This window comes from Vulpes vulpes, chromosome 6, assembly GCF_048418805.1.
Source record: "Vulpes vulpes isolate BD-2025 chromosome 6, VulVul3, whole genome shotgun sequence".
NCBI lineage: Eukaryota > Metazoa > Chordata > Mammalia > Carnivora > Canidae > Vulpes > Vulpes vulpes.
In genome coordinates, this window is record NC_132785.1 from 29,763,768 (window position 1) to 29,778,321 (window position 14,554).

The following is a 14,554-nucleotide window of genomic DNA, read 5'->3' on the forward strand; positions in this document are numbered from 1 at the left end:
GTCTAAAATGAGTCTCTTATAGACAGCAAATAGATGGGTCTTGCTTTTTTATCCAGTCTGAAACCCTGCGCCTTTTGATGGGGTCATTAAGCCCATTCATGTCCAGAGTTACTATTGAAAGATGTGAATTTAGTGTCATCATGATACCTATTCAGTCCCTGTTTTTGTGGATTGTTCCCTTGGACTTCCTCTTTCTTTTACAGAATCCCCTTAGTATTTCTTGCAGAGCTGGCTTGGTGGTCACATATTCTTTCAGTTTCTGCCTATCTTGGAAGCTCTTTATCTCCCCTTCTATTCTGAATGAGAGTCTTGCTGGATAACGTATTCTTGGCTGCACGTTCTTCTTATTTAGGACCCTGAATATATCCTGCCAGCCCTTTCTGGCCTGCCCAGTCTCTGTGGAGAGGTCTGCTGTTAATCTAATGTTTCTCCCCATAAAAGTTAGAGATTTCTTGTCTCTTGCTGCTTTAAGGATCTTCTCTTTATCTTTGGAATTTGCAAGTTTCACTATTAAAGTGGAGGTGTTGAGTGGTTTTTATTGATTTTAGTGGGGGAGGATTTCTCTATCTCCTGAATCTGAATGCCTGTTTCTCTTTTCAAGTTAGGAAAGTTCTCAGCTATGATTTGTTCAAATACATACTCTGGACCTCTGTCCCTTTTGGCACCCTCGGTAACCCCAAGTAAACGTAGATTTTTTCTTCTGAGGCTGTCATTTATTTCCCTTAACCTATCCTCATGATCTTTTAATTGTTTTTCTCTTTTTTCCTCAGTTTCCCTCCTTGCCATCAACTTGTCTTCTATGTCACTCACTTGTTCTTCTACCTAATTAACCTTTGTTGTTAGGACCTCTAGTTCAGATTGCATCTCATTTAATTGATTTTTAATTTCTGCTTGATTATATCTAATATCTGCCTGATTAGATCTAAATTCTGCAGTCATGAAGTCTCTTGATTCCTTTATGCTTTTTTCTAGAGCCACCAGTAGCGTTATAATTGTGCTTCTGAACTGGCTTTCTGACATTGAATTGTAGTCCAGATTTTGTAACTCTGTGGGAGAGAGGACTGTTTCTGATTGTTTTCCTTTGAGGTGAGTTTTTCCTTCTAGTCATTTTGCTCAGTGCAGAGTGGCCAAAAACAATTTGTACTGGGAAAAGGAGAAAAAGAGAGAAGAGAAAAAAGAAGAAGAAGAAAAAAAAAAAGAAGAAAAAAAAGAGAAAAAAAGGGAGGGGGGAAGCAAACAGAAAACAAAAAAACAAGGGGAATATCCTCTGATTCTATATACTGTAAATCCCTCGACTTCCCCTGGAACTTTCCAGTGCTGCTTGGTCAATAACTTGTTTTTCCCCTATTGGTCTAGCTGGTCTTCTGGGGGGGGGGGGGGGGGGTGCTGCTGTGTTGATTTTCAGGTGTGAGCACCTGGCGGAGCTGCCCAGCCCCCTGCCTGGTGCCTGGCTTAGTGAGAGCTGTTTAACCTGTTTATCTGGTGAGGCCACTGTTAGGCTCAGTGGGGGTTGTTTACCCCGTGAGGCCCCAGGAGGAGCAACCCCATTGGCGGTGGCCAGCTCTCCAGCCCTAGAGTCAGCTCCCGCAGTAACTACTGCAGCTTTCAGTGCGCAGGGGCCTGGATGCTCCAGGGGCGGGGCCGCTGACCTGCACAGCTCGGGGTCACCCAGCGGAGTAGCGTCCTTGCTGCTGTGTCCTCCCGGCCTCTGCCTCTCCTGGGGGAGGCCGGATCCTGGGCTGTGTCCCGGCGCCCTGTGCTCCGGGGCCTGTGCTGTTGGATTCGCTCTCCCAGCTGCGCAGTCCCCTCCGCGAAGCTGCCTCCCGAGCCCCTCCGAGCTGCTCCCGGGGCCCCACCTGGTGCTTGCTGCAGCCTTTAGGGAGCTCGGCTGAAGGGTGTGGGGCTCTCCCGGGGGCACAGGTGTCCGTTAGTGTCCCAGGGAGCCTGAGGGCATCCCCGCCCTCCTGGGATCCTGCTCCAACTCCCTGTGAGTGCCTTTCCCCCCGGGAAGATTGGTGCAGCTCCTGCTTCTCCGGGGCGGGGCTCTTCTGACCTGGGGACACTCGCCCCGGCCTCAGCCCGGCTCCTCGTGGGGCCCCTCTGCCTTGGATGCCTTTTGTTTCTTTATTTCTTTCTTCCCCATCTTCCTACCTTGATAGAAGCACGAACTCTTCTCACTGTAGCATTCCAGCTGGTCTCTCTTTAAATCTCAGGCTGAATTCGTAGATTTTCAGTATGATTTGAAGGTTATCTAGGTAATTTGGTGGGGACGGGTGACTTGGAGACCCTACTCTTCCGCTGTCTTGCCCCCTCCCCCCTCTATCAAACATTTAAAGAAGAGTTAATAGTGAGTCTTCTCAAACTGTTACAAAAAAATAGAAGAGGGAAAGCTTCCAAATTCATTCTATGAGGCCAACATTACATTGATGCTAAAACCAAATAAAGGCACTACAAAAAAAAAAAAAAATAGAGAACTCAGGCCAATATCTCTGATGAACATAGGTGCAAAAATCCTCAACGATATATTAGCAAAGCAAATCCAGCAATATATTAAAAAATCATTCAAGTGGAATTTAATCCTGGGATGCAGGTGTGGTTCCATATTCACAAATCCATCAAGGTAAATACGTGACATCAACAAGAGAAGGAATGAAAACCATATGATCATTTCAATAGATGCAGAAAAACTATTTGACAATGTACTACATCCTTTCATGATAAAACCCCTTAGCAAATTAAGATTAGAGAGAACATACTTCAACATAATAAAGACCATATATGAAAACACCCACATTATACTGAATTGTGAAAAACTGAGAGCTTTTCTTCTAACCTCAAGAACAAGACAAGGATGTTTACTCTTACCATTTTTATTCATCATAGTACTGGAATAATTAGCCACTGCATCAAGAAAAGAAATAGGAATAAATGGCACTTGAATTGGTAAGGAAGTACTAAAACTTGCACTATTCACAGATAACATGATAGTATAAGCAGGAAACCCTAAAGACTCTACAGAAACTAGGAAAATGGATCAATGGATTCAGTAAGATTTGAGGATACAAAATCAATACGCAGAAATCCATTGCATTTCTATACACTAATACTGAAGTAGCAGAAAGATAAATTTAAAAAAATCTCATTTATAATAGCACCAAAGATGATAAAATACGTAAGAATAGGCATAACTAAGGAGGTGAAAGACCTATACTCTGAAACCATAAAATATTGACGAAAGAAATTGAAGATGAAACAGATGGATATTCTATTCGCAAGGATTGGGAGAAAAATATTGTTAAAATTTTAAAGAAATTTAAAAATTTAATGCAATCTCCATAAAATTCCCAACAGCATTTTTCATTGAACTAGAACAAATAATCCTAAAATTTGTATAGAACCACAAAGACCCAAGGAACAAAACTAGAATTACAATCCCAGATTTCAAGATATGCTTAAAAGCTGTAGTAATCAAAACTATAGTACTACCACAAAAATAGGCACATAGATTAATGGAAAAGAATAGAGAATCCAAAAGTTAACCTATGATTATATGGTCAATTAATCTTTGACATAGGTGGCAAGAATATGCAATGGGGAAAAAAGGCAGTCTCTTCAACAAACTGTGTTGGGAGAACTGGACAGCTACATGCAAAAGAAACTAGAACACTTTTTACACCATACACAAAAATAAACTCACAATGGATTGAAGTTTATGAGATCTGACGATAAATTTTCCAGAAGAGACCACAGGCAATCATTTTTTGACATCAGCCGTAACAACATTTTTCTAGGTATATCTCCTAAGGCAAGGGAAATAAAAGCAAAAATTAACTATTGAGACTATATCAAAATAAAAACTAAAAGACAACTTATTGAATGGTAGAAGATATTTGCAAATGACATATCTGATAATGGGTTAGTATACAAAATAAAAGTGAATGCCAAAAAATAAATTAAAAAATGGGCAGAAGACATGAACAGATATTTCTCCAAAGAAGATGGCCAACAGACACATTAAAAGCTACCCAAGATCACTTGTCATTGGGGAAATGCAAATCAAAATCACAATGAGATATCACCTCACACCTGTCAGAAAGGCTAAAAAAAAAAAAAAAAAGTGTTGGTGAGGAAGACGAGAAAATGGAAATTTTGTGCACTGTTGATGGGAATTCAAACTGGTATAGCCACTGTGGAAGACAGTATGCAGGTTCCTCAATACATTAAAAATAGAATTATCATATGATCTCATAATTCTACTGGATATTTACCCAAAGAATATGAAAACAGTAATTGGAAAGATATATACACCCCTATGTTTATTGCAACATTATTTACAATAGCCAAGATATGGAAGCATCCCAAGTGTCCATCAATAGATGAGTGGATAAAGAAGTGGTGAATGGAATATTATTCAGCCATAAAAAGAGTAAAATCTTGCCATTTGCAACAATATGGATGGATCTAGAGGGCACAATGCTACGTGAAATAAGAGAAAGACAAATACCATATGACTTCACTCATATATAGAGTTTAAGAAAAAAACCACAAAGGAACAAGGAGAAAAAGATACAAACCAGAAAAAAACAGACTCAACTCTAGAGAACAAACTGATGGTTACCAGATGGGAGATGGGTAGGGCAGATGGATGAAATAGGTTATGGGGATTAAAGAGTAAACTATTGTGATGAGCGCTGAGTAATGTACAGAATTGTTGAATCACTGTATTTTACATCTGAAACTAATATAGCACTATATTAACTATACTGGAATTAAAATAAAATAATAGCAGAGCATAAGAAATATAGTCAATGATATTATAATAATGTAATGAGTAGCTATACTTGTGGTGAACATGGTGTAGTGATAAACTTATGAAATCACTAAGTTGTACACCTAAAAGTAATGTAACATTGTGTGTCAACTATACTCAAATTAAAAAAAAAAGTTTCGATATTTGTCAGAAAGAAATAGAAATTCTATTTCTAAAGAAAAAATAAATTCTTTTTTTAACAGATGGAAAGAGTGATCAAATATGCATGAAAGGTAGAGACATAGAGACAACATCCATAGAAAATGAAAAGAAAATATGGGCTCAGATGTACTTTCACTGAAGCCAAGATTTCTCGTAAAGAGAAAGCTCTGAAATCTCAAATTTGTGGGAAAAACTCTCCCTGACAATTAGTTACTTTTAGTGGTTGGCAAGAGATTGAATAAACTTCTCTACAATGTGTCAAATGTCTTCAGTTTCACTCAACTGCCACACACACTACCCACATAACAGTAACTGGCTCTGGTTGGTTCAACAAAGATGCTCTTGTGGTTAAGACTGAAATAAATTTCTACCTTTTCTAGTCCTAGAGAAGAGAAACAATAGTGAGACTTAAATAAAAGTTAAGCCATTCAGAAAGAGGAATTTGCTTTTTCATCTTCTTATCTGAAACATTCAGACAATACTTTTGGTAATATTCTCATTACTCTCAGGGGAAAAAAATTGAGTAAACTCTATAAAAGTGGAACCTGCACATTTTACTCAACATAGACTACATGTTTTAGCAACAAACAAAAGAATTTCTTTCGGTAGGAATTCCATTTGGTTAACGGTTGGCAAAACTAGTTCCAGTTTTGATAGAAGTCATATGAATGATTTTCTACCCAGTCTGAGAATAACTAATGTTGTAAAGGAAGAGCCACAGATTAAAATGAGGCAAGATTTACTTTTCATCTCCACAGAAAATTAAAAAGTAAGAATGATAATCAAACTCACTGTAGTCTGAATTAGCTATTGATATGCTTGCTGCACTGGGATCTGTTGCAAGCAGGATTATTCATCCACATAGCCTACCAACCCAATTAAGGAATTAATATATGATGGTATAAGCTAAGGTGGAAGTTGGAGAGAGACTGTGACTTCTAGAAATTTTTGGTGATGAGTCATATTAATAATATTACCTATGGAAGCATAAAGGTATTTGCTTAAACAAAAAGATATTTTCTCTGAGAGACTAAAAGCAATTGCTTCTGTTTTGGAATAAAAATAGTATTTGGATTTTTTTTTTTTTTTTGTATTTGGAAAATTTACTCTAAGTCTAGCTCTTTTTTCTTGTAAGTGATAGATTAGGGGCACCTGGCTGGCTCGGTTGTTAGAGCCTATGACTCTTGATCTCAGGGTTGTGAGTTTGAGCCCTACATTGCATATAGAGATTACTTAAAAATAAAATATTAAAAAAATAAAAGGATATATTAATGTGTGCATTTGTTTCCTTTGCCTGCATAATAAAGTAACAAGAACTGGTGGCTTAAAATTAAAGAAACTTATTGTCTCATAGTTCTGGATGCTAGAGGTTCAAAACTGGTAGGGTTGGTCCTCTGAAAGAGGGAAGAGGAACTGTAAGGGGAAGTTTGTTCCGTGCTTCTCTCCCAGTTTGTGAAGGATCACTGGCAATCTTTGGCTTATTCCTATCACCGCCTATACTTCACGTAGTGTTTTCTCTGTCTCTTATTCTCTCTCTTCATATCGTCTTTCCTTATGCAGGTTTGTCTCTGTGTCCAAATTTCCCTTTTTTATAAGGATGCCAGTCAAATCGGATTAGACTCCGTTTTAACTTGATGACCTCATTTTAATTTGATTATCTCTGTCTGCAGTGATTCTATTTTTAAATAAGGTTGTATTCTGAGGTACTGTGGGGTTAGAATTTCAATATATCTTTTTCTAGGGGATGCATTTCAGCCCATAATAATGTGTTATCAGTAAAGTTCTTTTTTAAGGAAATGTGATTCCTAATATTTCATGCAGATGCAGGAGTTGGTTCACAAATCTTATGCACAGAAACAGTGCAAATTCTCTTACTGGTGGAGGCTTTCTGAAACTATAGGCCCATGATAACTGAAACTTGCTGGAGTTACTATAGGTATTAGAGACACTGATCACTTTGTAGACAGTAAAACAATAGTATTTCATCAAAGATCGCTTTTCATTAAGAGGGTAGCTATAGAAACTCCATTAATAAGGAAGAGAAAGTAGGCTGCTGCTTCTTTTATTTGTCTAAATTCAAATGCAGCGGGAAAGGGACTCTTTGCTCCCCAGTGCTGTTCCCTGGATAGCATTATTTTAGCACCATGAACAAGCAACTATAACTATCTACCACAAGACTTCTTTTAAAGTTCCTACTCAAACTACCTTTCCAATAGCTGGCTAGTCTCCATGGTCCCTGCCCATGGACTCTAGTAATAACCACAAATAGCTCATAGTAGGTCTTTCCACTCCTTTATTATTCCTGCTACTGTAACTAGTTTTACTAGAACTATCTGACCTAGGCACGGGTCAGTGATTTCTTCTATTCTCTCTGTCCTACGTGCGTGTGCAATGCATGTGACCCCCCTTCCCACACACACACATACACACACCGGTGACCTCTCTATACCTTTAAAGATATAACTGCTTGTTCATATATGGCAACAATCTGTATTCAGTGAGAGTTTACTGCTTCACTCCAGACAATACTGTGATAGTAGACTGCAGATATCCTTGAAAAGTTCTTGTATGTTCACTAATGTTCTTCATTTAATTCAGTTAGTGCTATGAAGCCAAAAAAGGTTTTGGACCAAGCTATTAATTGAAATTTATAAATATTAAACTGTAAACAAGACATTGGAAGAATGAGAAGAGGGAAAAATGCTAAGTAAGTAGCTGCCTATTGCATCCACCCCTAAGTGACCCCCACTCTTCTCTCAGTGACTTGATTTTGATATCAGAGTAACTTGCTCATGGACTCTAACCTTAAAGTGTTGAAGAGATACTTTAACATTCTTATGTGGCTGATGACTTATAAAATTCTAACTCCTCATTTCCTAACAGCCAAGTTATAACAATATTCCCGGCCATAAATATGACTCCAAGTGGATTTAAAAAAAATCTACCCACATTTGATGAAAAATAGCTGTAGAAGATTTTATACTATATTTAATTTAGTTTTACCAATGCCTATATTATGAAAATATGGTCTTCTAGACCATTTTACTTTTTTTTTTTTTAAAGGAAAATGACAGGAACTTGATCAGCCACTTATACAGGTAGACTTTAGAAAGAAAATAGGCCAATGATTTGACTTGGAGTGTGAAAGAAGACAAACATGAAAGAAATAAAACCCTGAAGTTAGTGTTGGGATTCTGTAGCCAATTACTAATTTCAGAAAATTTCTCATGGTGGGGGCCAAAGGGAGAAAAAACTCAATAGGGCATCTGTTGGCATCCTCCCAGGCACCTGGAGGAGCATGAGGCCAATTGTGCATCTTTCAGAGCCCACATGTTTCTTACCTTGATTTAAATACACTCAGCAATCAGCAGCTGGGTTTTATCTTATTATTCATAATTTATGAGTATTCTTATGCCCCTGAAATAATCACAATTTCCAATATGCAATTTCTTTTTCCTGGTTTGTCACCAATTTCACTGTGTTCTTGGCCATTCAGCCATTCCTTGGTTTCTTCATTTACAAGAATGGAGATATTATACTTGTCACTTCCTTCTCCCACACCTCTGGGAAGATTAATGACAAAATATACTTAAAGCTTGTTGGACTCTTTGGAAACAAGGTGCTACATATGCATAGTATTTCATCCTTATTGATTTTCACTTTTGAAGGAAAATTAAATAAAATGAACACAGCTGGGCCTTAGGTTAGAGTAGGATGCAGGGGCTAAAACTAACATTTGGGAAAACAATTCCTCTTACTTTGGAAGAGGTTTTCTTTTCAAGGACCTTACAAATGAGATCCTGGACATTTTCTTTTCATAACCGATTCTCTGTGTGATGATTCTCATTGTCCTCTCAGAATTTCCTTATAGCATGTAAAGTGTGTGATTTTTCTCGATAATTTATAGAAACTTACAAAAAATAGAAGATTCTTAAAAATAAAAAGTGGCAAATGAAAGTATGCAAGATGGCATTTCTATGAAAAAAAACAAGGAAAAAAAGTAGCTTTTATCATTATGTTCTTTGAAGAAATAAAGTTCAGATGTTAGTCTGGACCTTTGAAATTGTAGAAATGTCTAACAATATCAAAATAATTCCATTTCTCAGAGTAGAGACTAGGAAACATTCTCACATGGATCATTGGTGTGAGGAGACACTTAGGATTCATAAGAGGGGAAAAAAAAAGGATTCATAAGAGGCCCCTTCAAACCTGCCACCTTTGATTCCATGTGCAGGGGGTACCTATAGCCAAATAACAAGCTCTAACATTTTATGGAATTCCTATAGTGTTCTTTATATTTACATACATTATCTTGTTTAATCTTCACAAAAATTCCATTATTTTCCTCATTTCCAAAGTTAGGTTAAATAAGTTGCCTTAGTTTGCAAAGCTAGGAAGAAGGGCCTAGACTGAAAGTTATCTGGCACAAGTCTGTGTCTATCATTGTTATATCCTATTGTTTCTGAGAGAAGAAACTCAAAAGCTGATCCTAAATTCAATGAGTGTGCTTTTGTTAAAACAAGTGTCTAATTCCTCCACTAGGTTGCAAACTCTTTTGGAGGGCATTCATTGAATGTGTCATTATGCATCTTTGTGAGAAACCCAATCATAAGCCCTGCATCTGTGCATAGGAAAGATGTCCCCAAAGGATATATTGTTATTTCCTTGATCTAGATAAACGATGTGAAGCTTCAAGGCATTAAGCAATGTGTCCATAATCCTGTATCTGACAAAGAGCAAAGCCAGGACTGTCGTGCAGGACTTCGGACTCTGGTTCATGACTCTTTCCATGACACTGCAGCCTCCTCCACTTGTTTTTTTCTCTGTATTACTAGGTTTATAATATTATAAAGTTCTTGATCACATATTAAGCTCTGTAGGAAACTTTAAGGAACATGCTATGTAAACTGAAGTAATAGGTACATTTAGCCTTCAAAGGACAGATGGGTAAGTAGGCATTTATATTGCATATTGCAAGGTACCGTGTATATTGCTAAATACATTGCTAATCACATTCAATTTAATTTTCTTAATTATTCCATGATGTGGCAGTGAGTATATTCCCACTTTACAGATTAGGAAACTAGTCCAATAGAGGTTAAATTACCTGTTCAAGGTCACATAACCACTTAAACCCAGGTCAGCCTGACTCTAAAAACTGAATTAATGTAACTACACTAAAATGATAACATAGTAGTGTCTCTCAAAGCTTTTCTTTAATTGTACAATGAATGACCAAGACTATTTTCTATCTTAGTTAAGAGAGGCAGATTTTATTGAATCTTTTTGTAGTTCATTGTCAAAATAATATTTTTACTGAATGTGAAATTAATTTAATTTGAATTTCACATTAATTTGAATGTGATTACTACTTATTAATGAAGTGAACTGAAAAAAGATGGAAGTTTATTACACAACAGTTCCTTCTGAGAGGGCTAGAACTCTTTTTATGCATTCTTTTGTCTTCTTCCAGGCTGCTGGGAGTGTTCACCCATGGGAGACCCATCAGCTCTATCAGAAGTTCTGGCCTCTCTTCAGCATCAGATAATCACTGGTTTCCCATTTCCACCCACCTGGCCTTCCTATTGCAAATCGCTGACATCCTTCCTTTCAGTGAGAGCCAGTAACTCCAATCCCTTTCTGTCTTCTGCTTCAGCTCGCTCTTCTTTTTATCATAGAGCTTTCATACCCACACTTAAAGAGAAACATGCTGCCAAGATGCAAGCAGATGCCACCTCTGCTTTTGCTACTACTGGCTAAAAGCCTAAACCAATGACGGTTAGGCAGGAATAAGATTCCTGGCACACCTGGGAAAGGAGCATGTTGGGGCATAAAGAATGAACATGATAAAATACTGGCACAGGAAAGTGAAATAGCAACTAGTGTATGGAAAGTGTCATTAATGTTCTAAGGATGAAAGTCATTCTTGATATGTAATCTGTAGGATGAAACTACCAATCCAATAATTTATTTTTATGGTTATCTTGCTTCACAATAAAGAGATGACATGCCACATATCAGCCAGGTTGTGAAAAATGTCAGACAGTTTGAAACATTTACTTCTTTGATTTTGGATGTGGACATTGGTATATCACATCCATGCATGTATCTGGGGTATCTTAAAGAATTAGTCTTACCTCCTGAAATGAATGCTCAAAGCTTCGTGTCTCAGGCTCCAGGATCCCCACACTTTAACCATTGTTGAGGTGTATGGTAGAGATGAGGGAATACATCTAGCTCCTGCACATACCCTCCCTGATACAGCACTTGGAGTATGCTTACTGAACCTGGAAAAGGTCATACTGTCCCCCAGAGACTGGCCAGGAGTAGTACCAGGTTGCCAGATCTTGGTTGGGGAACTGGATTTGGGACTTTCCACACGAAGTCTGGTGTGACGTTTTTACTTGCTTAAACTGGTGGCCTCTGGGGTAGAGGGACAACAGTAATCTCTATCTTATTCCTCTGCTGCTATCTTTGGTGCAGCACCATGCTCGAATTGAACTGAGATCTTTTGTGTGGTTAAAGATCTTTCAGATCCTTCTTTCTAGTTAGAATGAAGATGTTTCTACTGAAACCTTCAGAATGAAGATGTTTCTACTGAAATCTGAGCATCATTACCTTGCCAAATCAATATAACTGGGGCTGAATCATCTCTTCTTGTCCCCAACTTGTGTATTAAGGAGATTTTCTTTGTCTTAGCTATTCTTCTGCAATTATAGTTCTATTCACAAGTGCTTCTCTCAATTAAAATATTTTATGCTAAACTGGCCAGACTTATGCATATCCAGAGCCATTCTAGCCTCCTAGTACCAGCAGACCTTCTTCAGAGAGCCAGTTTGCTAGAGGGAGACTGGCAACAGACAGGGATTGGTGTCCAGTTGCCTCATAAATCCAGAATATTTATATAAAGTTAGGAGGTCAGGCTCTGGAGTCACAGTGATGGTTTCAAACCTTTCCCTGATAGTAGCTGTGTGACTTTGGCCATATTACTTAAGCTTTCTGAGCCTTGTTTGAAAATAGACACTAATCTCTATCTGATAGGCCATGGTAATAGAGGGTGTTAGGCTGTCAAGGTTATTGTAGATATGTGGTACTTTCAATACAGCCTAGAAGTCTTGGCTCCACCCTGCCAGGAAGGGACTGTCCACATAGCTGTGAATGGTGCTACTAGCAGTGTTACTACCATGAATTTAGCAGAGAAGAGCAAATGGGGTCAGCATACATATTAACCAGAAAGACTTGTAAAACCCTAGCTATCTCTATTTAACCAACCCAACTTCCCATTCATGGAAATATTTGGGAGAAATTTTAGTTGCAGGTAAGACATAATGCAAATGAGGATGAAACCAAATAAATACTGTATTTTGACTATTATTAATGTTAGCTATTATGCTTTATATACCCAGGGCTGTTGTGGTCCATGAAACACCTGTTACATATTTATATATCTGAGTCTTTCTTTGTCATTTTATGTACAGCCACCGTTTTGGCCTCAGAGTTCATATAAGAAGAAAAGATGAAATAATTAAGTCAAATGCTATGATTTCCCAAAATTAACAGTGGGCTTTCAATTTTTTATTCCAGTCTCTCCCTCTAGCATTTTCATTTTCACAGGTGAGTTCAGTTCATCCTGAAATTTAAGTAGAATGAAGAACAGGCAAACTCAAATAGAAAAATAAATCCAGGTCATCCAAACTGAAATTGTATTTTGGGTCATCTGTGAAATGTCTTTGACCTCCTTTTGTTTCCACAGCTGTAAAATGGAAAAATTACAGCTGATTCCATAATTTTAAGGGTTATGAACAAAGTACTAGAAAGTATTTTTAAAATGAAAGTCATGCCCATTTTATTCTCAGCTTTAAGCACAAAATTGGCACAAAATAAGCAGTTAAATAGTTTCATGAGTAAAATAGTATTGTATGTGGTTCTTTGTTTACCCAGGAAACTCTACTGTGGAGCAGAAAAAACACTTCATTGGAAGTCAGGAAACCTGGATTCTAGTCCCAGAATGACCTTGGATTAATGAGGTAACTTCCCTTCTTAGAACTTTATGTTCCTTATTCGCCACTTGAAGGAGCTGATGCTCTCTGATTCCTCCTTTCATTGCCAACACATTAATGATTTCATTCAATCAATAATGTAGAAGGATTATAGTATCAACAGTTCTCTTCTGAGATCTAGTAGAGGTCAAATGGTTCAGAAAGGTAGGGGAAGGGGGCAGTGGGGGAGGGAGAGGAAGATATGGAAGAAGAGGAAGAAAAGGATAGGAAGAGAAAGAAGGAAAAGGAAGATTCCTTTAGATGCCATGGAGCAGTACTAGCCCCACGTGATATTATGAAATAACTATAGTTTATCGTTGTACTTCTCACCATCTTGTATTCCTTTAGTTCCCAGAAACCATGCTCTTTCCAGATATCCAGATGACAGTGACTAGCTATCGTTCTAATCTTCCCACCCTGCCCCTAGGTGCACCCTCCCCCAATAGGCCCCCTACCTAAAAATCTCCTCTCTTTCCTCTCCAATCTAACCAACCACACATATGAACCCAGCTGCAAGTTGGAAGATACTTAACTAATTAATTAATGCCTAAATGATAGTAATTTAATCTTTAACCCTCCTCCAGATACTTTATCAGTTATACACTTTTTAAAAAGGGTGCCTGCAACTAGCTTTTTCACAGAAAGTGAAGTGAAGGGCAAATCCAAGAGGTTGGTGTACCACCTCTGGATTCAGAGTTGCACGGTACCACCAGAGCCATGCAGGTCCCTTGGGATTCTGCTCCCCACAGGAGTTCCCTGGATGTGCCTCCTGCTTCCTGAGCTTCTCATTCTTTTTTGTCTGAATGCAAATATGCTAGTAAGTGAGTATCTATCACAGTAGCTCCCTTGGGGCACCACAAATTCTTCACGAACTTAATCAGGATATCAATAAACAAATACAACCAAACAAATGAATAAATAATCCACAGGTTCCTTGGTAATGTCATTAGTGGCTCTGACTGTGGGAGTGGAAAGTGTAGAGCCTGTGGCTTCTAAGTTAACAAATGCTTGGATCTTTTAGCATCAAAATAATAATGAACGGCAATCAATGTTGACCTGGGATGAAGAATAACTCAAGTGTTTTCTTGGACTATCTGCTTTCCTTCAAAAATCTACTTATTCCCAGCCAAGTATTAAATGTTAGAGTGAGACACATGGGAACCAGAGTTTTTCTGCTTCATCCTATAACCTTCCTTCCTCTTTCCAAATCCATTTCAGTAGATGTGGCTCAAGCTAGAAATTCTGTTGTAGCTGCAACCAGAAGGCAAGGACCCCAGCTCCTCCACTACATTAGAGGAAGGATCAGTTGTTGTCTCCCAACAAATGCAGTAGCAGATGAGAGCTGGAATCTAAGGAGTTATGAAGACTCTCAGCTATGGCCATAACTTAACTCCAAACCCTGATTACACTGGGGAGTACTGGTACTTCCCTAATTATGCAGCTAAAAACCAACAACACATAGACTGTATCTCACTTCCAGAGCCCGACACCCCTGCCTGCTGCTCCAGAATGCAGTGGACAGTGGGAGACACCTACATCTTCT

The 14,554-nt window shown here is 38.3% G+C and overlaps 1 long non-coding RNA gene across 1 annotated transcript in view; it reads left to right on the forward strand.

Moving 5' to 3' along the window:
• LOC140599301 (uncharacterized) overlaps window positions 1–14,554 on the forward strand; it is a 307,189-nt gene that overhangs the window by 78,475 nt on the left and 214,160 nt on the right. Inside the window, exon 2 of the long non-coding RNA XR_012002013.1 lies at window positions 12,914–12,999. This is a non-coding gene — a long non-coding RNA (uncharacterized lncRNA). The remainder of the gene's footprint in view (window positions 1–12,913; window positions 13,000–14,554) is intronic.